Below are 20,309 nucleotides of genomic sequence, written 5' to 3'. Positions count from 1 at the left end.
GCCATAATCGCCCAACTTAGCCACTTCCAGCTGACCTTCAGAACACGTGAGATAATAAAGGTTTGTTGTTTTAAGATGCTAAATTTGCAGCTAAGTATTTTTTCAACAATAGATAACTAATAAGACATTTTTCAAATAATTTACTCCCCTCAAAAAAGCAGACTTACATATATTACTAGCAGCAATGTACGAAGCTGCTATTCTATTACCCTGGTTTTGCTTAACAATTCTTTCCATAAGAGATATCACATATCTGCTCTTCTCAATCAGCTTTTGTGGAGGCTATACCGTTTGTTTCGGGGTAAAACTGAATGGGCAAAATTAGCACATTGGAAACTATAAGAGACCAACCAAGAGGGACTGAAAATCTGCTTAAAAATAACCAAGAGACAAGAAATCAAGGTGACTACAAAATTTAAAAATGGTTTCAAAGAGGAGGTAAATCATTTGCAGTATATTCTGCAGAGAATAAAATTATTTTTCCTAGCCAACAAAAAATAAACTGATATAATTGAAAACTACTAAATTGGAAAGAAATGGAAAAGCCAAGATCATATATAGCAAATTTTCCTATCCAGTTCATGTACTCTTCTATAAATTTGAAAACAGTGCTGTAACTGTGGGTGAACTATTTGTCTTTGATATGCTCAGAGATAAGAGCTTCTAGAAAAGAACACAAGCATGTCATCTAAATCCCCAAACATTAAAGGCAACTGTCAATTGGAAATAAATGTATTGAGCACCTATTGTGCTCAGGCAAGGGACTCTGTGGGGGAAAGATGGCTTACTTTAACTACCCTCTATTTGGTAGCTGGAGCCCAAATACAGACCCCTTCTCCTCAGGTCTACCCCTCATCTCCTTCCTCAACACTCTTCCTCCACAAAACAGGTAAGGGTAAGGGCAGGGGATCTAAAAATAGAGCTAGAAGGGGAGGGGAAATTCCTGCCGCTGCTGCTAATGGGACTTTATAATAATAAATATCATTTATGTAACTTCAATATATACTAAAGATTTGTATTCATCTTATCATTGAACCCAAAATAACTTCATTTCCTCCACTCCTCTCTAATCTCAAGAAACCTGCTTCTTTACCAAAGATAAGGCTGGTTTTCTCCTTCCTTGAGATTTGATTTCTTCCCTAAAATGAGGATAACAATGCTTCTTATGGGGTTGATCTGAACATGTAATGACATCATGTGTGTGCGTGAGGGCCAAGCCCTATGAAAATTGAACCTTAGCATGTTAAAGGGTTATGGAAAATGCAGGAGAAGCATTTTCAGGGAGCAGAAAATGGTCCAGTTTGCCAAGAGCACAGAGGGCTTGGGAGAGAGGACTGGAAATGTACTCTGAATCCGTGGGGTGGGGTGCATTGAATGTCAACTGAGGACTTTATAAATAATGTCAGAAAATCCAACTTGGTAAATATACTGTTGCCTGGGGCAGGAGTAGGGGTAGTTTGGTATAAGAATGTGAAGAATATTATTTCAAGTGATAATGACATACAAATGTTATATTTTATTTCCTTCTACTTATTCAAGATCTTATTTATTGTGGTTAATATACATCATGTCTTATTTTCTAGAATTCTGACTCCTAAATTTAATCCCAAATAAAGCTGTGTACATATGTAACACTTGCATTTTACTCACAACTTTCTGGCAGCAATACTATTTCAAGACCTTAGGAGATGGGGATGGAAGGAGGTGACAGCCAGTGCAAGCAGTATGTCCTTCTGTTGATAGGCAGTAGTATGCCTCTGAAAGTGTCTAGGTAAGGAGATTATATCCAGCTTTGATAAAACTGACCTAGGCAACTGTGAGCTATTAAAGAGAAATTATTCTGACATTTGCTAAAACAATAAGGAAGACTTCATTCAACACTATTGCAGTAAGGGAGAGAGATTGAACTCAACTCCAAATACAGCAAAGACAGCTAGGGATTTACAGCAGTGAGTAAAGTGAAAAGGGTCAGTGGATGGAAAATTATTAAGAGGACACATCAAGGTGAGGGAGATTCTTGCTAAAGGCAGGCCAAGGGCTTAGATATGAAAGGTGTAGGATAAGGAACTTGATCATATATCAAGGATGGGGGATTCCTAATAAACTGATCTTGGCAGGATTCTTGCTAAAGACAGGCCAAAGGTAGCAAGCCAAAGTCATGGCCTAGTTTAGAAAAGGTCTCTGAAGAGGTCTCAGAAGAGAAGTTTGACTAAAGTTTGGTCAAGAAGAATATCTTTGCCGGGGCATGGTTACCCAGAAAGAGTATGACAGAGGTAAGGAGAAATGTGGGTAGCCTCTATAGAGGTAGAATACTGGGAGTGTAGATGTGTTGCTTTCTCTGGTGGGCCCTCCCTACTGTGTGGAAAGGTCCCTTGATATTGGATGGGAAAGAAGCAGATCACCTGGGAGAGTGTCCTCTCAATGATCTCTAGGTATCTAGTCACAAGGCATTGGTCAGTAAGGTAGTCTAAAAATGGCTCCCAAAGATATGTTCACGTCCCAATCCCCAAAACCTGTAAAAACCTTATTTGGAAAATGAGAATTTGCACATGTAATTAAATTAAGGATTTTGACATGGGGACATTATCCTGGATTATCTGGGCAAGCCCTAAATGACAGTACAAATTAATTTATAAGAGGCAGGAAAGCAGAGGGAGGTTTGCATACAGAAGAAGAGGACACAATGTGACCATGGAAACAGAAATTAGAGTGATGTGGCCACAATCCAAGAAATGCTGACAGCCACCAGAAGCTGAGAAGAGGCAAAGAATAGATTCTTCCCTAGAAACCTCTGGAGTGGGTACACTACTGCCAACACCTTGGTTTTGGCTCAGTGAAACTGATGTTGAATGTCTTGCCTCCAGAATTATGTAAGAATGAATAAGTTTCTGTTCTAAGCCAGCAGTTTGGTTACAATTTGTTACAGCTGTCTCAGGAAACTAATACAGTCAGGCAAAGCAACCACATGGTTAACATCAGTATTGTCATCTGAGTGGCTGCCTGTTACACACCAGCCACTCAGTATGTGGTCATGAATGAATGGAAGTGACTACTGGGCTCAATCTCTGGTTAAGCACATGCATCCTCATGCAGGAGATTGCAAAAGCAGGGTCTGAGTATCTCTGACCCATGACCACTGTATGCTATGTCCTCCAGAGTCAAAATGCAGCATATTCAGGAGACCCTAACCTTTCTCCTATGTAAACCCTGAGCAAATCCCCCTACAGGAGTCTAAACACAACCCTGCCTCCAATCCTGAGCATTAAATTGGGTTTCTCTGTATTGAGGCCTTTTGGTAAATGGCTGTCAGGAATACGATGAAAAATGCCCATAATGTAGAGATCTCTCTAGTCTCTCATTGTAGTGTGAGAGACTTAATAGGCCCATCTTGAAGAAAGCCCCCTTTTGCTGATAATCACTGATTTGGGCTGGATGAAATAGAACCTGATCATAAATATGTACTTACATGTAAGGCATGATCAGCCTTTGCTGATAATGGCACAGATACTAAAATCCTGAGAAGGTGGAGTGATCTCCCAGAACATTGCTCCACTGCTGCTTTCTGTGGGTATGATGGCTTAGGACCTCAGCAGAGGCTCTTTGCTGTAATAAAATGAAAGCTGGACACTATGATGTATTGCAGCTGTGCATGGCCAGAGATGGGTGCAGCTGGACTGTGGTCACTGTCCTACTGGCCTCCAAACCATTTCTTCCTCCTTTCAGTAAGGGATACTGGGTGTTAATGGGCTCTGCAGCTGCCCCTGCCTTGCCCCTGCTCTGCGTTGATCCTATTCTTTCTTTCTGCAAAGTCATGCCTGCCTTTCCTTCCTGGTCCCTTTCTTATCTTTCTAAATTCAGGTATAAGTCTGAAGGTTTATAGGATGTAGGAAACTTTATCTGAACTGGCACCTGGCAATTCTGGCGGTGCCAGAACTGGCACAAGGTTTACAGCTGACTTGCAAATGGATCTACTGCAAGTTGATGAATGTTTACAGGTGAGCTTGGAATTTATTTAATAAGTGACAAGTACTGTTCCAAATCACAAGCTGTAACAATATCATGCTGCCACATTATTAATATCTCCATGTCTCAGGTGAGGAAAATAACTCAAATAGGGCTTCATGTCCAAAGTCACAGATCAAATAAAAGATTGAAGCAGGATGCTAACCTACATCTGTCTGGCTGCTAAGCACTATTTATTTTATATTAAGAATGGATTCTGGTCTAACAGATTGCAGTAGCCATGGTTTCACTCCCCAGGGCATCCACTACCACCTGTGTAACCTTGACTTGCCCCAAAATCTAGATTTCAGAACCAAACAACCCCCAAGCATTAAGCCTGGGATACAGGCTGATTCATCGTAACTACAGCTTTGCCCCACTCCCAGCCTCACCCCCACCTCCTACAAACATGCATGCGAGCTTTCACAATGGTGTATCCCTTGTCTGTGCAGCATCCATGATCTCCTCTTGTCCTTCTCAGTCTTGTGGACACAAACCTGGTTTTGCCCATTTAGCTTAACTTGGCTCTCTTCTGTCCTTCATGTGCCTTAGGTAAACCTGCCTTTTAGTCATGTTCAAATCAGATCCTGTGTATTCTTAGAACATATGCCTTTTCCCATCCCTGAGTTGTTCAAACTTTACACAGGTCTCCCACAGTCAGGAACCAGCAGGTCAGGTGGTCAGGGATGAAAAAGTTACACAAGAGGGGGCATGGCCCAAGGAAGGCTAACAGTCTGACACCCAGGGAGTCATTCATTTGCTGAATTTACCAAGTTTTCATCATGGCAGAGGTCAGAAACCTGCTTTGCAACATGAATCTATCTCATCTTCAGGGACTGACTTATATGCCCCTACTCAGGAACCTACTTGAACTGGGCATATTTGAAAGACTGCAGAAAATACTTGCACAAGGCCATCTGTATGTGGGCTGAGAAGACTACTTGGAAAGTACTCATGATTTGTATATTTGGGGGAAGCCTAAGAGGTTGTTGGTGGCTGTTGGTGATAAAATGGGCCCAATCAAAATCAACTTGTAGTAGAGGCTCAGGAGCCTCAAGGAAATGATTCAAGCTGTGTCTACTGCTTCAGGCAAGCCACAACTGAAGAACTGGTGGGGAGGCCTGACACAAAACTATTTCAGGTCACAGTGGGGGTAGAGAGGTCTGATGCAGGGGCATCTGGGTGGCTCAGTCAGTTAAGTGTCCAACTTTCATGATCTTGTGGTTTCTGAGTTCCAGTCCTGCACTGGGCTCTCTGCTGTCATCACAGTGCCTGCTTTGGGTCCTCTGTCCCCCTCTCTCTGTCTGGCCCACCCCTGCTCACATGAGTGCTCTCTCTCTCGCTCTTTCAAAAATAAATAAATATTGAAAAAAAGAGAGGTCTGGTGCAAAAGGAAATTCATACTGAGGGAGAACAGAGCCAGATACAATCATGTCATCCTGGAAACAAAATCTTGTCATTAGGGAGGTAGAGCTATTCCAATGACAGCACTGGGACTGGGACTCCTGGTAGTACCTGTTCCAACACCCCATAGTCTAGTGTAGGTAGATGATTCAAAAATAATTACTGAAGAAATCACAATGATTCTCAGATGTTGTCTCTCAGGCTTTTGTCAGAAGCCTAACAGTCTCTTTTCAGCAGCTGGCGGCTGACAGCTGGAGAGAGGTGCATTCTGTGCATCTGTCTGTGCAGATCACTGCTGGCGGCGGGGGAGGGGGGGGAAGGGGGAAGGGGGCTCCCACAGACAGGCTCCAAAAACAAACTAACCTTCTGAATGGGGCCCTGCACCGCACTAACCTGGTGACCCCACACACATGCTTGCTTTGCATTCAGAAAAGCTGACTTTCAGTCACTGTGAGAGCAGGTTGTGAAATGGTCCCTGTGACACTCCCAGCTTAGTGTCAGGTGCGGTGAGTGGAATCCCATTTCACCAGTTGCAATCTGGTTTTGCAATAGCCCTCGAGGCACATCTTAAAGAAATCTTCCTTTTTGCTGACATTTTAGGAATTCTCCCTAAGGAAAAAGGACCTTGATTTGTAAGTGAATTCGTAATGCTTTTCCATATCAGTTTGGGAGGGAGGATACAGAAGTTGTGTCATGCTGACATATAAGATTGTCTCTGGAATAGAGACCTCCTTTATGGATGGATGAATAAATGCAGAAATATGAGTGCCTGGGTGGCTCATTTTGTTGAGCATCAGACTTCTGATTTCAGTTCAGGTCATGATCTCAAGGTTCATGGGATCAAGCCCCACATGGGGCTCTGTGCTTACAGTGTGGAGCCTGCTTTGGATTCTCTCTCTGCCCCTCCCATGCTTTCTCTCTCTCTCTCTCTCTCTCTCTCTTTCTCTCTCTCTCTCTCTCTCTCTCTCTCTCTCTCTCTCTCTCTCTCTCAAAATAAATAAAATAAACATTTAAAAATTTAAAAAATAAATGCAGAAATAAATGAATGGGTGAAGGACGGGATGCCCACATAAGTTCCCTTCCTACCCTCTGCTCCACTCTCTTCGTTTTGATGTTTTCTAAGAAGACTCTAGGATAAAATGTTCTCTAAGGTGGTCTCAAGAGTTATTTTGCAATTTGTGAATGTATCAGATCAGTATGTTATACACTTTAAACTTACACAATGTTGCCTCAATAAAGGTGAGGGAAAGGAAGGAAGATTATATACAAGATTTGTTTTTGGTTTTTTTTATGTATAATGTAGTTTTATGTATTTTTTTATGAAATTTATTGACATATTGGTTTCCATACAACACCCAGTGCTCATCCCAAAAGGTGCCCTCCTCAATACCCATCACCCACCCTCTCCTCCCTCCCACCCCCCATCAACCCTCAGTTTGTTCTCAGTTTTTAACAGTCTCTTATGCTTTGGCTCTCTCCCATTCTAACCTCTTCTTTTTTTCTTTCCTTCCCCTCCCCCATGGGTTCCTGTTAAGTTTCTCAGGATCCACATAAGAGTGAAACCATATGGTATCTGTCTTTCTCTGTATGGCTTATTTCACTTAGCATCACACTCTCCAGTTCCATCCACGTTGCTACAAAAGGCCATATTTCATTTTTTCTCATTGCCACGTAATATTCCATTGTGTATATAAACCACAATTTCTTTATCCATTCATCAGTTGATGGACATTTAGGCTCTTTCCATAATTTGGCTATTGTTGAAAGTGCTGCTATGAACATTGGGGTACAAGTGCCCCTATGCATCAGTACTCCTGTATCCCTTGGATAAATTCCTAGCAGTGCTATTGCTGGGTCATAGGGTAGGTCTATTTTTAATTTTCTGAGGAACCTCCACACTGCTTTCCAGAGCGGCTGCACCAATTTGCATTCCCACCAACAGTGCAAGAGGGCTCCCGTTTCTCCACATCCTCTCCAGCATCTATAGTCTCCTGATTTGTTCATTTTGGCCACTCTGACTGGCGTGAGGTGATACCTGAGTGTGGTTTTGATTTGTATTTCCCTGATAAGGAGCTGAACATCTTTTCATGTGCCTGTTGGCCATCCGGATGTCTTCTTTAGAGAAGTGTCTATTCATGTTTTCTGCCCATTTCTTCACTGGGTTATTTGTTTTTCGGGTGTGGAGTTTGGTGAGCTCTTGATAGATTTTGGATACTAGCCCTTTGTCCGATATGTCATTTGCAAATATCTTTTCCCATTCCGTTGGTTGCCTTTTAGTTTTGTTGGTTGTTTCCTTTGCTGTGCAGAAGCTTTTTATCTTCATAAGGTCCCAGTAATTCACTTTCGCTTTTAATTCCCTTGCCTTTGGGGATGTGTCGAGTAAGAGATTGCTACGGCTGAGGTCAGAGAGGTCTTTTCCTGCTTTCTCCTCTAAGGTTTTGATGGTTTCCTGTCTCACATTTAGGTCCTTTATCCATTTTGAGTTTATTTTTGTGAATGGTGTGAGAAAGTGGTCTAGTTTCAACCTTCTGCATGTTGCTGTCCAGTTCTCCCAGCACCATTTGTTAAAGAGGCTGTCTTTTTTCCATTGGATGTTCTTTCCTGCTTTGTCAAAGATGAGTTGGCCATACGTTTGTGGGTCTAGTTCTGGGGTTGCTATTCTATTCCATTGGTCTATGTGTCTGTTTTTGTGCCAATACCATGCTGTCTTGATGATGACAGCTTTGTAGTAGAGGCTAAAGTCTGGGATTGGGATGCCTCCTGCTTTGGTCTTCTTCTTCAAAATTCCTTTGGCTATTCGGGGCCTTTTGTGGTTCCATATGAATTTTAGAATTGCTTGTTCTAGTTTCGAGAAGAATGCTGGTGCAATTCTGATTGGGATTGCATTGAATGTGTAGATAGCTTTGGGTAGTATTGACATTTTGACAATATTTATTTTTCCAATCCATGAGCAGGGAATGTCTTTCCATTTCTTTAAATCTTCTTCAATTTCCTTCATAAGCTTTCTATAGTTTTCAGCATACAGATCCTTTACATCTTTGGTTAGATTTATTCCTAGGTATTTTATGCTTCTTGGTGCAATTGTGAATGGGATCAGTTTCTTTATTTGTCTTTCTGTTGCTTCATTGTTAGTGTATAAGAATGCAACTGATTTCTGTACATTGATTTTGTATCCTGCAACTTTGCTGAATTCATGTATCAGTTCTAGCAGACTTTTGGTGGAGTCTATCGGATTTTCCATGTATAATATCATGTCATCTGCAAAAAGCGAAAGCTTGACTTCATCTTTGCCAATTTGGATGCCTTTGATTTCCTTTTGTTGTCTGATTGCTGATGCTAGAACTTCCAGCACTATGTTAAACAACAGCGGTGAGAGTGGGCATCCCTGTCGTGTTCCTGATCTCAGGGAAAAAGCTCTCAGTTTTTCCCCATTGAGGATGATGTTAGCTGTGGGCTTTTCATAAATGGCTTTTATGATCTTTAAGTATGTTCCTTCTATCCCGACTTTCTCAAGGGTTTTTTTTTTTCAACGTTTATTTATTTTTGGGACAGAGAGAGACAGAGCATGAACGGGGGAGGGGCAGAGAGAGAGGGAAACACAGAATCGGAAACAGGCTCCAGGCTCTGAGCCATCAGCCATCACCCCAGAGCCTGACACGGGGCTCGAACCCATGGACCGCGAGATCGTGACCTGGCTGAAGTCGGACGCTTAACCGAGTGCGCCACCCAGGCGCCCCAAGGGTTTTTATTAAGAAAGGGTTCTGGACTTTGTCAAAGGCCTTTTCTGCATCGATTGACAGGATCATATGGTTCTTCTCTTTTTTTTTGTTAATGTGATGTATCACATTGATTGATTTGCGAATGTTGAACCAGCCCTGCATCCCAGGAATGAATCCCACTTGATCATGGTGAATAATTCTTTTTATATGCCATTGAATTCGATTTGCTAGTATCTTATTGAGAATTTTTGCATCCATATTCATCAGGGATATTGGCCTGTAGTTCTCTTTTTTGACTGGGTCTCTGTCTGGTTTAGGAATCAAAGTAATACTGGCTTCATAGAATGAGTCTGGAAGTTTTCCTTCCCTTTCTATTTCTTGGAATAGCTTGAGAAGGATAGGTATTATCTCTGCTTGAAACGTCTGGTAGAACTCCCCTGGGAAGCCATCTGGTCCTGGACTCTTATTTGTTGGGAGATTTTTGATAACTGATTCAATTTCTTCACTGGTTATGGGTCTGTTCAAGCTTTCTATTTCCTCCTGATTGAGTTTTGGAAGAGTGTGGGTGTCCAGGAATTTGTCCATTTCTTCCAGGTTGTCCAATTTGTTGGCATATAATTTTTCATAGTATTCCCTGATAATTGTTTGTATCTCTGAGGGATTGGTTGTAATAATTCCATTTTCATTCATGATTTTATCTATTTGGGTCCTCTCCCTTTTCTTTTTGAGAAGCCTGGATAGAGGGTTGTCAATTTTGTTTATTTTTTCAATAAAACAACTCTTGGTTTCGTTGATCTGCTCTATAGTTTTTTTAGATTCTATATTGTTTATTTCTGCTCTGATCTTTATTATTTCTCTTCTTCTGCTGGGTTTAGGCTGCCTTTGCTGTTCTGCTTCTAGTTCCTTTAGGTGTGCTGTTAGATTTTGTATTTGGGATTTTTCTTGTTTCTTGAGATAGGCCTGGATGGCAATGTGTTTTCCTCTCAGGACTGCCTTTGCTGTGTCCCAAAGCGTTTGGATTGTTGTATTTTCATTTTCGTTTGTTTCCATATATTTTTTAATTTCTTCTCTAATTGCCTGGTTGACCCACTCATTCGTTAGTAGGGTGTTCTTTAACCTCCATGCTTTTGGAGGTTTTCCAGACTTTTTCCTGTGGTTGGTTTCAAGCTTCATAGCATTGTGGTCTGAAAGTAAGCATGGTATAATTTCAATTCTTGTAAACTTATGAAGGGCTGTTTTGTGACCCAGTATATGATCTATCTTGGAGAATGTTCCATGTGCACTCGAGAAGAAAGTATATTCTGTTGCTTTGGGATGCAGAGTTCTAAATATATCTGTCAAGTCCATCTGATCCAATGTGTCATTCAGGGCCCTTGTTTCTTTATTGACCGTGTGTCTAGATGATCTATCCATTTCTGTAAGTGGGATGTTAAAGTCCCCTGCAATTACCACATTCTTCTCAATAAGGTTGCTTATGTTTATGAGTAATTGTTTTATATATTTGGGGGCTCCGGTATTCGGCGCATAGACATTTATAATTGTTAGCTCTTCCTGATGGATAGACCCTGTAACTATTATATAATGTCCTTCTTCATCTCTTGTTACAGCCTTTAATTTAAAGTCTAGTTTGTCTGATATAAGTATGGCTACTCCAGCTTTCTTTTGGCTTCCAGTCGCATGATAAATAGTTCTCCATCCCCTCACTCTCAATCTAAAGGTGTCCTCAGGTCTAAAATGAGTCTCTTGTAGACAGCAAATGGATGGGTCTTGTTTTTTTTATCCATTCTGATACCCTATGTCTTTTGGTTGGCACATTTAATCCATTTACATTCAGTGTTATTATAGAAAGATACGGGTTTAGAGTCATTGTGATGTCTGTATGTTTTATGCTTGTAGTGACGTCTCTGGGACTTTGTCTCACAGGGTCCCCCTTAGGATCTCTTGTAGGGCTGGTTTAGTGGTGACAAATTCCTTCAGTTTTTGTTTGTTTGGGAAGACCTTTATCTCTCCTTCTATTCTAAATGACAGACTTGCTGGATAAAGGTTTCTTGGCTGTATATTTTTTCTGTCTAGCACCCTGAAAATCTCGTGCCAATTCTTTCTGGCCTGCCAAGTTTCAAAAGAGAGATGAGTCACGAGTCTTATAGGTCTCCCTTTATATGTGTGGGCACGTTTACCCCTTTCTGCTTTCAGAATTTTCTCTTTATCCTTGTATTTTACCAGTTTCACTATGATATGTCGTGCAGAAGATCGATTCAAGTTACGTCTGAAGGGAGTTCTCTGTGCCTCTTGGATTTCAATGACTTTTTCCTTCCCCAGTTCAGGGAAGTTCTCAGCTATTATTTCTTCAAGTACCCCTTCAGCACCTTTCCCTCTCTCTTCCTCCTCTGGGATACCAATTATGCGTATATTATTTCTTTTTAGTGTATCACTTAGTTCTCTAATTTTCCCCTCATACTCCTGGATTTTTTTATCTCTCTTTTTCTCAGCTTCCTCTTTTTCCATAACTTTATCTTCTAGTTCACCTATTCTCTCCTCTGCCTCTTCAAGCCAAGCTGTGGTGGTTTCCATTTTGTTATGCATTTCATTTAAAGCGTTTTTCAGCTCCTCATGACTGTTCCTTAGTCCCTTGATCTCTGTAGCAAGAGATTCTCTGCTGTCCTGTATACTGTTTTCAAGCCCAGCGATTAATTTTATGACTATTATTCTAAATTCACTTTCTGTTATATTATTTAAATCCTTTTTGATCAGCTCATTAGCTGTTGTTATTTCCTGGAGATTCTTCTGAGGGGAATTCTTCCGCTTGGTCATTTTGGATAGTCCCTGGCGTGGTGAGGACCTGCAGGGCACTTCCCCTGTGCTGTGGTGTATAACTGGAGTTGGTGGGCGGGGCCGCAGTCCGACCTGATGTCTGCCCCCAGCCCACTGCTGGGGCCACAGTCAGACTGGTGTGTGCCTTCTCTTCCCCTCTCCTAGGGGCGGGATTCACTGTGGGGTGGTGTGGCTCATCTGGGCTACTTGCACCCTGGCAGGCTTGTGATGCTGGGGATCTGGCGTATTAGCTGGGGTGGGTAGGCAAGGTGCACGGGGGCAGGAGGGGCAGGCTTAGATCGCTTCTCCTTAGGTGATCCACTTCAGGAGGGGCCCTGTGGCAGCAGGAGGGAGTCAGATCCGCTGGCGGAGGTTTGGCTCTGCCGAAGCGCAGAGTTGGGTGTTTGCGCGGAACGAGCAAGTTCCCTGGCAGGAACTGGTTCTCTTTGGGATTTTGGCTGGGGAATGGGCGGGGGAAATGGCGCTGGCGAGCGCCTTTGTTCCCCACCAAACTGAGCTCTGTTGTCCGGGGGCTCAGCAGCTCTCCCTCCCTTTTGTCCTCCAGCCTTCCCGCTTTCCAAGCAGAGCTGTTAACTTATGACCTCCCAGACGCTAAGTCGCGCTTGCTGACGGAACACAGTCCATCAGGCCCCTCCGCTTTTGCCAGCCAGACTCGGGGGCTCTGCGTGGCAGGCGAGCTGCCCCTCCGTCCCGGCTCCCTCCCGCCAGTCCGTGGAGCGCGCACCGCCTTGCCGCCCTTCCTACCCTCTTCCGTGGCCTCTCGTCTGCGTTTGGCTCCGGTGACTCCGTTCTGCTAATCCTCTGGCGGTTTTCTGGGTTATTTAGGCAGGTGTAGATGGAATCTAAGTGATCAGCAGGACGTGCGGTGAGCCCAGCGTCCTCCTAAGCCGCCATCTTGCAAAACCATCATCCAAGATTTGTTTTTTTATTTTAAACATTTTTTTTCAACGTTTATTTATTTTTGGGACAGAGAGAGACAGAGCATGAACGGGGGAGGGGCAGAGAGAGAGGGAGACACAGAATCGGAAACAGGCTCCAGGCTCTGAGCCATCAACCCAGAGCCTGACGCGGGGCTCGAACTCACGGACCGCGAGATCGTGACCTGGCTGAAGTCGGACGCTTAACCGACTGTGCCACCCAGGCGCCCCCAAGATTTGTTTTTTTAAAAACTGGAGGTGGGGTGCCCAGGTGGCTGAGTCGGTTAAGCGTCCGACTTCGGCTCAGGTCACTCTCATGGTTCGGGGATTCGAGCCTGCATTGGGCTCTGTGCTGACAGCTCAGAGCCTGGATCCTGCTTCAGATTCTGTGTGTGTGTCTGTCTCTGCTCCTCCCCCACTCGTGCGCTCACTCGCTCTCTCTCTCTCTTTCTCTCTCTCTCAAAAAAAAAAATAAATAAACATTAATTTTTTTAAACTGGAGGAAAATATGCCAGAAAATCAACAGTAATTTCCTTTGGCATATATATTTCTTTTTTTTTTCTTTTTTTTTCAACGTTTATTTATTTTTGGGACAGAGAGAGACAGAGCATGAACGGGGGAGGGGCAGAGAGAGAGGGAGACACAGAATTGGAAACAGGCTCCAGGCTCTGAGCCATCAGCCCAGAGCCTGACGCGGGGCTCGAAATCACGGACCGCGAGATCGTGACCTGGCTGAAGTCGGACGCTTAACCGACTGTGCCACCCAGGTGCCCCTGGCATATATATTTCTATACTTTCATAAGTTCCTATAGAGAACATTGTTACTACCGTATGATCAGCAAATATAACTATTCACAAAACGAGGAAAAAAGTAGTCACTATATCTGCCTTTAAGGATTTTAGTATATAAAGTGTTATGAGACTAAGTGTGGGGGAATTCCTTAACTTATCAGTGGTTTAATAAACATTGTGTACTTCTGGAAAGGAAGTACAGAGTACAACAGAGCCATAAAACTATGCTTAAGACTGTATACAGAAAATATGTATTGAGGGATACCTTTGTGCAAGGCAGTTAATATTTAATCCAAACCTTGATCATAGCTATAGATTTCTGTACTCATTTTGGTTTGCCTTACCCAGGGGAGGGAGACCCAACTCATTCATTCTCCCAGATACACTCTATATCCTGACAGCCCCTCTAAAGTGGGGAGGATTTTCAGTTTCAAGTCTGACTCTCCCAAGTGAATAAGATATCCTTACAGCATGGGAGGAAATATACAGATAGTAAAAAGTAAGGTTTGGATAAAAGACAAGCATGACCATCTGAGACCCAGGGATACAGGGAATGGGAGAGGAGGGAAGTGAAAAGGGTAAATATGAGCCTCAGACCCTTCAGAACCCTACCTCCAAGGAAGCCATCCAAAGTGCTGCTGCCTGAAGCTGAGAACCAGGAGTCCTCTTGGGGTTAATAAGTTTCCCAGAATCCCAGGGATCTGACACAGTCCATGCCCAGCAAGGAATTGCTTCTTTCTGAAACTCTATCCCCACTTTTTACCCTAACCCCAAAGCTGCCCACTGCTAACACAGGTTCCTGTAAGGGCCATGCTTCATTTGTGGAATAGAAATGATTCCACTCTGGGGTTAATAGTCACCCTCCTAGGAGGCCTAGTATATGTCACTGGTCAATAAATATTTGTTGAATGCATAAATAAAGGGATGGATATGTTGATGAATATTTGGCCAAAATCTTTGTCTGGAAATTATGGGCCATCAGTGTTTGATTTGTTTCTATGGTTAAGCTGAATGGTTTGGTTTCAGGCAGATACTTTGACTGATGGTGACTGCAATGGGGCTGAGAGAGAGAAAGAAAGGCTGGTCTATTTTTCACATGCTCTTTATTCAAATATAAAGCAAAAAGAAATAAAATCAACGGATGGAGATATGGAATACTGCCTCTGCCACATATAAGCTGAGTGACTGTCTAGAAAGTAATTTTCATTTCCAAAATTAAGTTTCCTCATCTCCAAAATCTAATCGTGGTACTTATCTCACAGGGTTGTTTAGACCTCCTGTAAAACAGGAGTAGCTCCATGCTTGACACAGAGCAGTCATTCAACAAACATCCTTTCTCTTTCCACTGAATCTTCCTTTAAAAGAGACAATCTTGAGATCAACTAAATAGCATAACTACCATAAAAAGCTCTCTAAAATGGGTCAGCACGGAGGGAAATAAATATGTGTGTGTGTTATGGTTGACTTTCATGGTCATGTAGTAGGAATCAGCTCGTGGAGTCTAGCAGGGTCTGGGGTAGGAAGAAAAATCCTAACTGTATTTTTAAATAATTCACTTTGGCATCTGCAATGTCTTATCATGCTCCCACAAGGCAAGATACACAACACTTGTCAGTGCTAGACCTATCTCTAACTATAGGATCTTATTGAGGTCAAGATGCCTCTCTTCACTTCTGTAACAGGATAGCAACAAGTAGCTTTCATGAATCAACCACCCAGGAATGTTGTGGAAGCCAATGAAAAAGCCCTTTTCATTGTTTTTTTTTTTAATATATAGTTTATTTATTTTGAAAGAGAGGGAGAGAGTGCATGCATAAACGCACCAGCAGGAGAGGGGCAGAGAGAGAGGGAGAGAGAAAAATCCCAAGAGGGTTCTTGGCTGTGAGTGCAGAGTTGACACGGGGCTCCGTGAGATCATAACCTGAGCCAGAACCAAGAGTCAGACGCTTAACCAACTGAATCACCCAGGTGCCCCCATTGTTATTTAGTAAGAAAGAGGCTATGTGAGGCGAAGGACAGGTTTAAGAATCATACTAAAATATAAATCTTCCTCCTAGTTGTTGTAGTAGTAACAAGAGGAAAGGTTATTTAATGTCCCAATGGAGCAGGGCCACATGTCACCAGAAATTCAAAGGGTACAAGTTCATAACCGTGTAAGGAAATCAGAGAGCCTTCCAAAATCAAGAAGTTTCTCTGTGGCAGACAATGTGCTTTACCTGAATTGTATTATCTCATTGATTTTTTTAAGTTGAAGCATTGTTGGCATGCAATGTTATATTAGTTTCACATGTACAACATAGTGATTTGACAATTCTATATGTCATACAATGCTGACCACGGTAAGTGTAGTTATCATCACTGAATTTTTTTTTTAATTTTTTTTTAATGTTTATTTATTTTTGAGACAGAGAGAGACAGAGCATGAACGGGGGAGGGGCAGAGAGAGAGGGAGACACAGAATCAGAAACAGGCTCCAGGCTCTGAGCCGTCAGCCCAGAGCCCGACGCGGGGCTCGAACTCACGAACTGTGAGATCGTGACCTGAGCCGAAGTCGGCCGCTTAACCGACTGAGCCACCCAGGCGCCCCCATCACTGAATTCTTAAGGTTAGGGAATAGGGATTATTATACCCATTTTATGAATGAAAAAACTAAGAATCACAGAACTTAAGTCATTTCCCCAGAGTCAAACAGCTAGTAGTTAGTGCAGCAGGGAATCAAAGGCAAGTATGTCTGACTCCAAAGATGTTAGCTCTTAGAGAAAGACCACAACAGAAGTGAGGGCCCAAAAATGCATATGTAGTCCAAGCATATGGGAAGAGTAAAAAATGTCCATTTCCAGGAATCATCCTTTGACCATGGACTTTTAAAATCCTACTCCCTGAATAAACTGTCTTCTATACTTCCCACTTAATGGAGATGTGAACATTTGATAGGCAGGATTGTGGGTAGAATTGGCATCAGTGCCTTGATGCTCCATCAACTCTCTCCCAAAAGGATACAAAAAATAAAGAAGAGAGAGGGATGGAGAGAAGGAGAAAGAGAAGAAAGGGTCAAAGAGAGAAGGAAAGAGACTGACAAAAGCAGTTGCATCCTCTTTTAACGTTTTTATTGAGGTATAACAATTACGCAGTAAAGTGCACAAATCTTAAATGTACAGCCCAATGAACTTTACATACATATCCACCTGTGTAAGCAGACCAAGGTATAGAACAGTTCCATCACCTCATAAGGCTCTCTTGGGCCTCTTCTGAGTTAATCTCCACCTCCAGAAATAACCACAGATCTGACTACTTTAAATATACATTAATTTGCATGTCCTAGAATGTTATATAAATGGAAAAATACAGTACATACTCCTATTTTTTTTTGTTTGGCTTCTTTCACTTAGCATTATTATTTTGGGATTTATTCATTTTATTGTTAAGCAGAATCTCATTGTATGGAAGTACTACATTTTGTTTATCTACTCATTTATTTATGCATATTAAGATTGTATCTGGGGGCACCTGGGTAGCTCAGTTGGTTGAGCATCTGACTTCAGCTCAGGTCATGATCTCACAGTTCATGATTTCAAGCCCCACATGGGGCTCTGTGCTGTCAGTGCAGAACCTGCTTCAGATCCTCTGTCCCCCTCTCTGTCTGCCCCTCCCCCACTTACGCTCTCTCTCAAAAAATAAATAAAACATTAAAAAAAAAAGATTGTATCTGGTTTAGGGCAATTACAGAAAGAGTTGCTATGAACATTCATGTACAAGTCTATATACACACATGCTTTTATTTTTCTTGGGTATATACCTAGGGATGGAATTGTTGGATCATAGAGTAAGCATATGTTTAGCTATAGTAGACTCAAAAGCACTGAATCTTAGATCTCTATTCTCTGCATAGCTTGGTTTTTTTATTTAGGGAAGTTAACTTCCTTTTTTCCCCACAAAATGAAAGCTACATGTACTCTCTATAGAAAATTGGAAAATATAGCAAAGCAGAAAGGGGAAAATTACTCATGTAACTCAGACTCAAATAAACTATCTTGTTTATGGAATTCAGTGTCAACTACTGGCTGGCTTGAGAATTAAGAAACATAGTTGGAGAGTTCCTGGAAAATTAACTAAGCAGACTGTCAAGCATAAAACCAGTTTACAAATCCATGGAGTCTCCCTCTATGAGAGTCAGGGCCCAGATTGTGATGATTAGTTTGGACAGAGCCTCTGGTCAGGCCCAGAAAGTAAAACAAAAAACAAAAAACAACAAAGAACAACAACAAAAAACCATCCATATTCTCTGCCTGCCTTCCTGAACTTTCTTACTAAATGGTGCTGGGGACAAAGGAACACACAACACAGTTCCTTCCTGTCCTGGTAACTGAACTTTTGCCTATTAAAAGAAAAATGTGTAGATCACATCCTAACATGCTATATCCATACAATGGAATATAGCATAGTCATTAAATATGATTGCATAGTTGTATATTTAGCAATAGTGAAGTGTGCTCAAGACCATTTAGAGGACATATCTTCCTGTAGTAGTTAAGACCACTAGCTTTGGAGGGGGACCTGGGTGGCTCACCCAGTTAAGCATACAATTTTTTATTTTAGTTCAAGTTATGATCTCATGATTTGTGGAACCGAACCCCGCCTGGGGCTCTGCACTGACAGCGTGGAGCCTGGTTGGGATTATTTCTCTGTCTTTTCCCCTCCCCCACTTGCACACTTTCTCTCTCTCAAAATACATAAATAAGCCTTTTTTTTGAGAGAGAGAGAGAGCAGGGGAGGGGCAAAGAAAGACAGGGACAGAGGATCTGAAGCAGGCTCTGTGCTGACAGCAGCAAGCACGATGTGGAACTTGAACCCATGAACTGTGAGGGCCCAAAAATGCATATGTAGTCCAAGCATATGGGAAGAGTAAAAAATGCTCATTTCCAGGAATCATCCTTTAACCATGGACTTTTAGGCCCCAGGATAGGGCCCTAGGATGAGGTCTACTTGAAATGCGGTGTTAGAAAAACGTGTCTAAAGTTTAAGGAGTCTGTCATTTCCTTAGGCTATTGTATTGTATTCTTATCATTTTGCCCTACCTTTCCCAGTAGTCTCCCCACAGAATATATCATATCTCCACTATTTTGTACTTATTACTCCATAGGCATTTTAAGTTTCTTTGAGATATAATTTATATTCATAAAGTTCTCCCATTTTAAGTCTACAATTGAATGGTTTTTAGTAAATTTAGAGTTGTGCAAGCCATTAGCAAAATCTACACTGAGGACATTCTCATTATCTCCAAAAGACCTTAGTGCCCATTTGCAGTTAATCCCCGTGTTCCCAACCCAGAGGAACTTTTGAATACCCTCATATTTGCCTAAGGACAAAAGGTACAGACTAACCAGACAAGCAAAACTCAAAACTACCACACCTGAAATAATTTGAGAATCTCCAAGTAACAACTGTTCAGTGTGATTATTTTCTGAAAAAGATTTTGATGTTTATATTTGAGAGAGGAAGAGAGAGAGAGAGACAGAGATTGAACAGGGAAGGGGCAGAGAGAGAGAGACAGAATCCGAAGCGGGCTCCAGGCTCCAAGCTGAAAGCACAGAGCCTGATGCGGGGTTCAGCTCACAGACGGTGAGATCATGATCTGAACTGAAGTCCAAAGCTTAACTAAGTGAGCCACCCAGGTGCCCCTGCTGACAAAGATTTAACAGGAGACAAATTGGTGTCAAGTGATGAGTGGGAGGAAGTTTGAAGGAAGGGGTAGAACATTTTAAGGCTTTGCTGCAGAGAAATCATCTCCCCGCCCCGAGCGCCGCAAATAGCAAAATTATATGAGTTGAGAAAAAAAACAAACAAGAGAACCAACATGTTTTCACAACTTTTTAAAGTTCTAATATGATGTCGTGATAGAGGGTAATTATCCATGATCCAGTCAGCACTGGGAGTTTAGAGAATGGAAAGAAAAGGATTCATCACAAGCCATAAAAGCTGAATCAACACTCAACTGAAATAAACATGTATTGAGCGCCTACTCTGTGCCAGGCATGGGGCTACACGCAGGGGAAACTGGCTTCCCTCGACCCACCAGAGGATCCCTGGCGCCTGTTCTCAAGGCTGCCCTGGAGCCAAGGTGCTGTGGGCACAGGAAGCATGACTTCCCCGAGGAATAGACCAGAGCTAATCGACGGAAGGGGCGCCCAGGAAGTTCCAGGGCTGTTCCTTTTCGACCCCGTGGTCCGGTTCGGCCTTGGCTTCCCGCTCCCAGCGCCCAACTGAACCCGAAGAAGTGAGGGGGGCTGGGAGGGGGAGCGAGGTTCCTGGACCAGCCTTAACTTGTTGGGCCCCGCTTATCGGGGTGGTGGTCTCCCCTCTCAGAGATCCACTGACACGCAACTGACTCCCCTCCCCAGGCTCCCTTCCGCCCATAGCCGCGCTAACCACGCCCCCTGCGTCAAGGCCCGCACCAGTCCCCGCCCAGCCGGCCGCCATTACGCGGGCAGCCTCTTCCCGAACCCTACACGGGAAAAACACTGTAGGTGTGGTGGGGGGGAGGAGAATTGATGGTCTCTGATAAGCGAGAGGGGAAAGGAAGGAATTGATTCATGTCAAACTATCTCTCTCCGCCCCCCTGAGCTTCACGCCCTCCGCCCGACTT

Source organism: Prionailurus bengalensis, chromosome X (genome assembly GCF_016509475.1).
Source record: "Prionailurus bengalensis isolate Pbe53 chromosome X, Fcat_Pben_1.1_paternal_pri, whole genome shotgun sequence".
Classification (NCBI taxonomy): domain Eukaryota; kingdom Metazoa; phylum Chordata; class Mammalia; order Carnivora; family Felidae; genus Prionailurus; species Prionailurus bengalensis.
Note: the sequence above shows the minus strand (reverse complement) of the source record.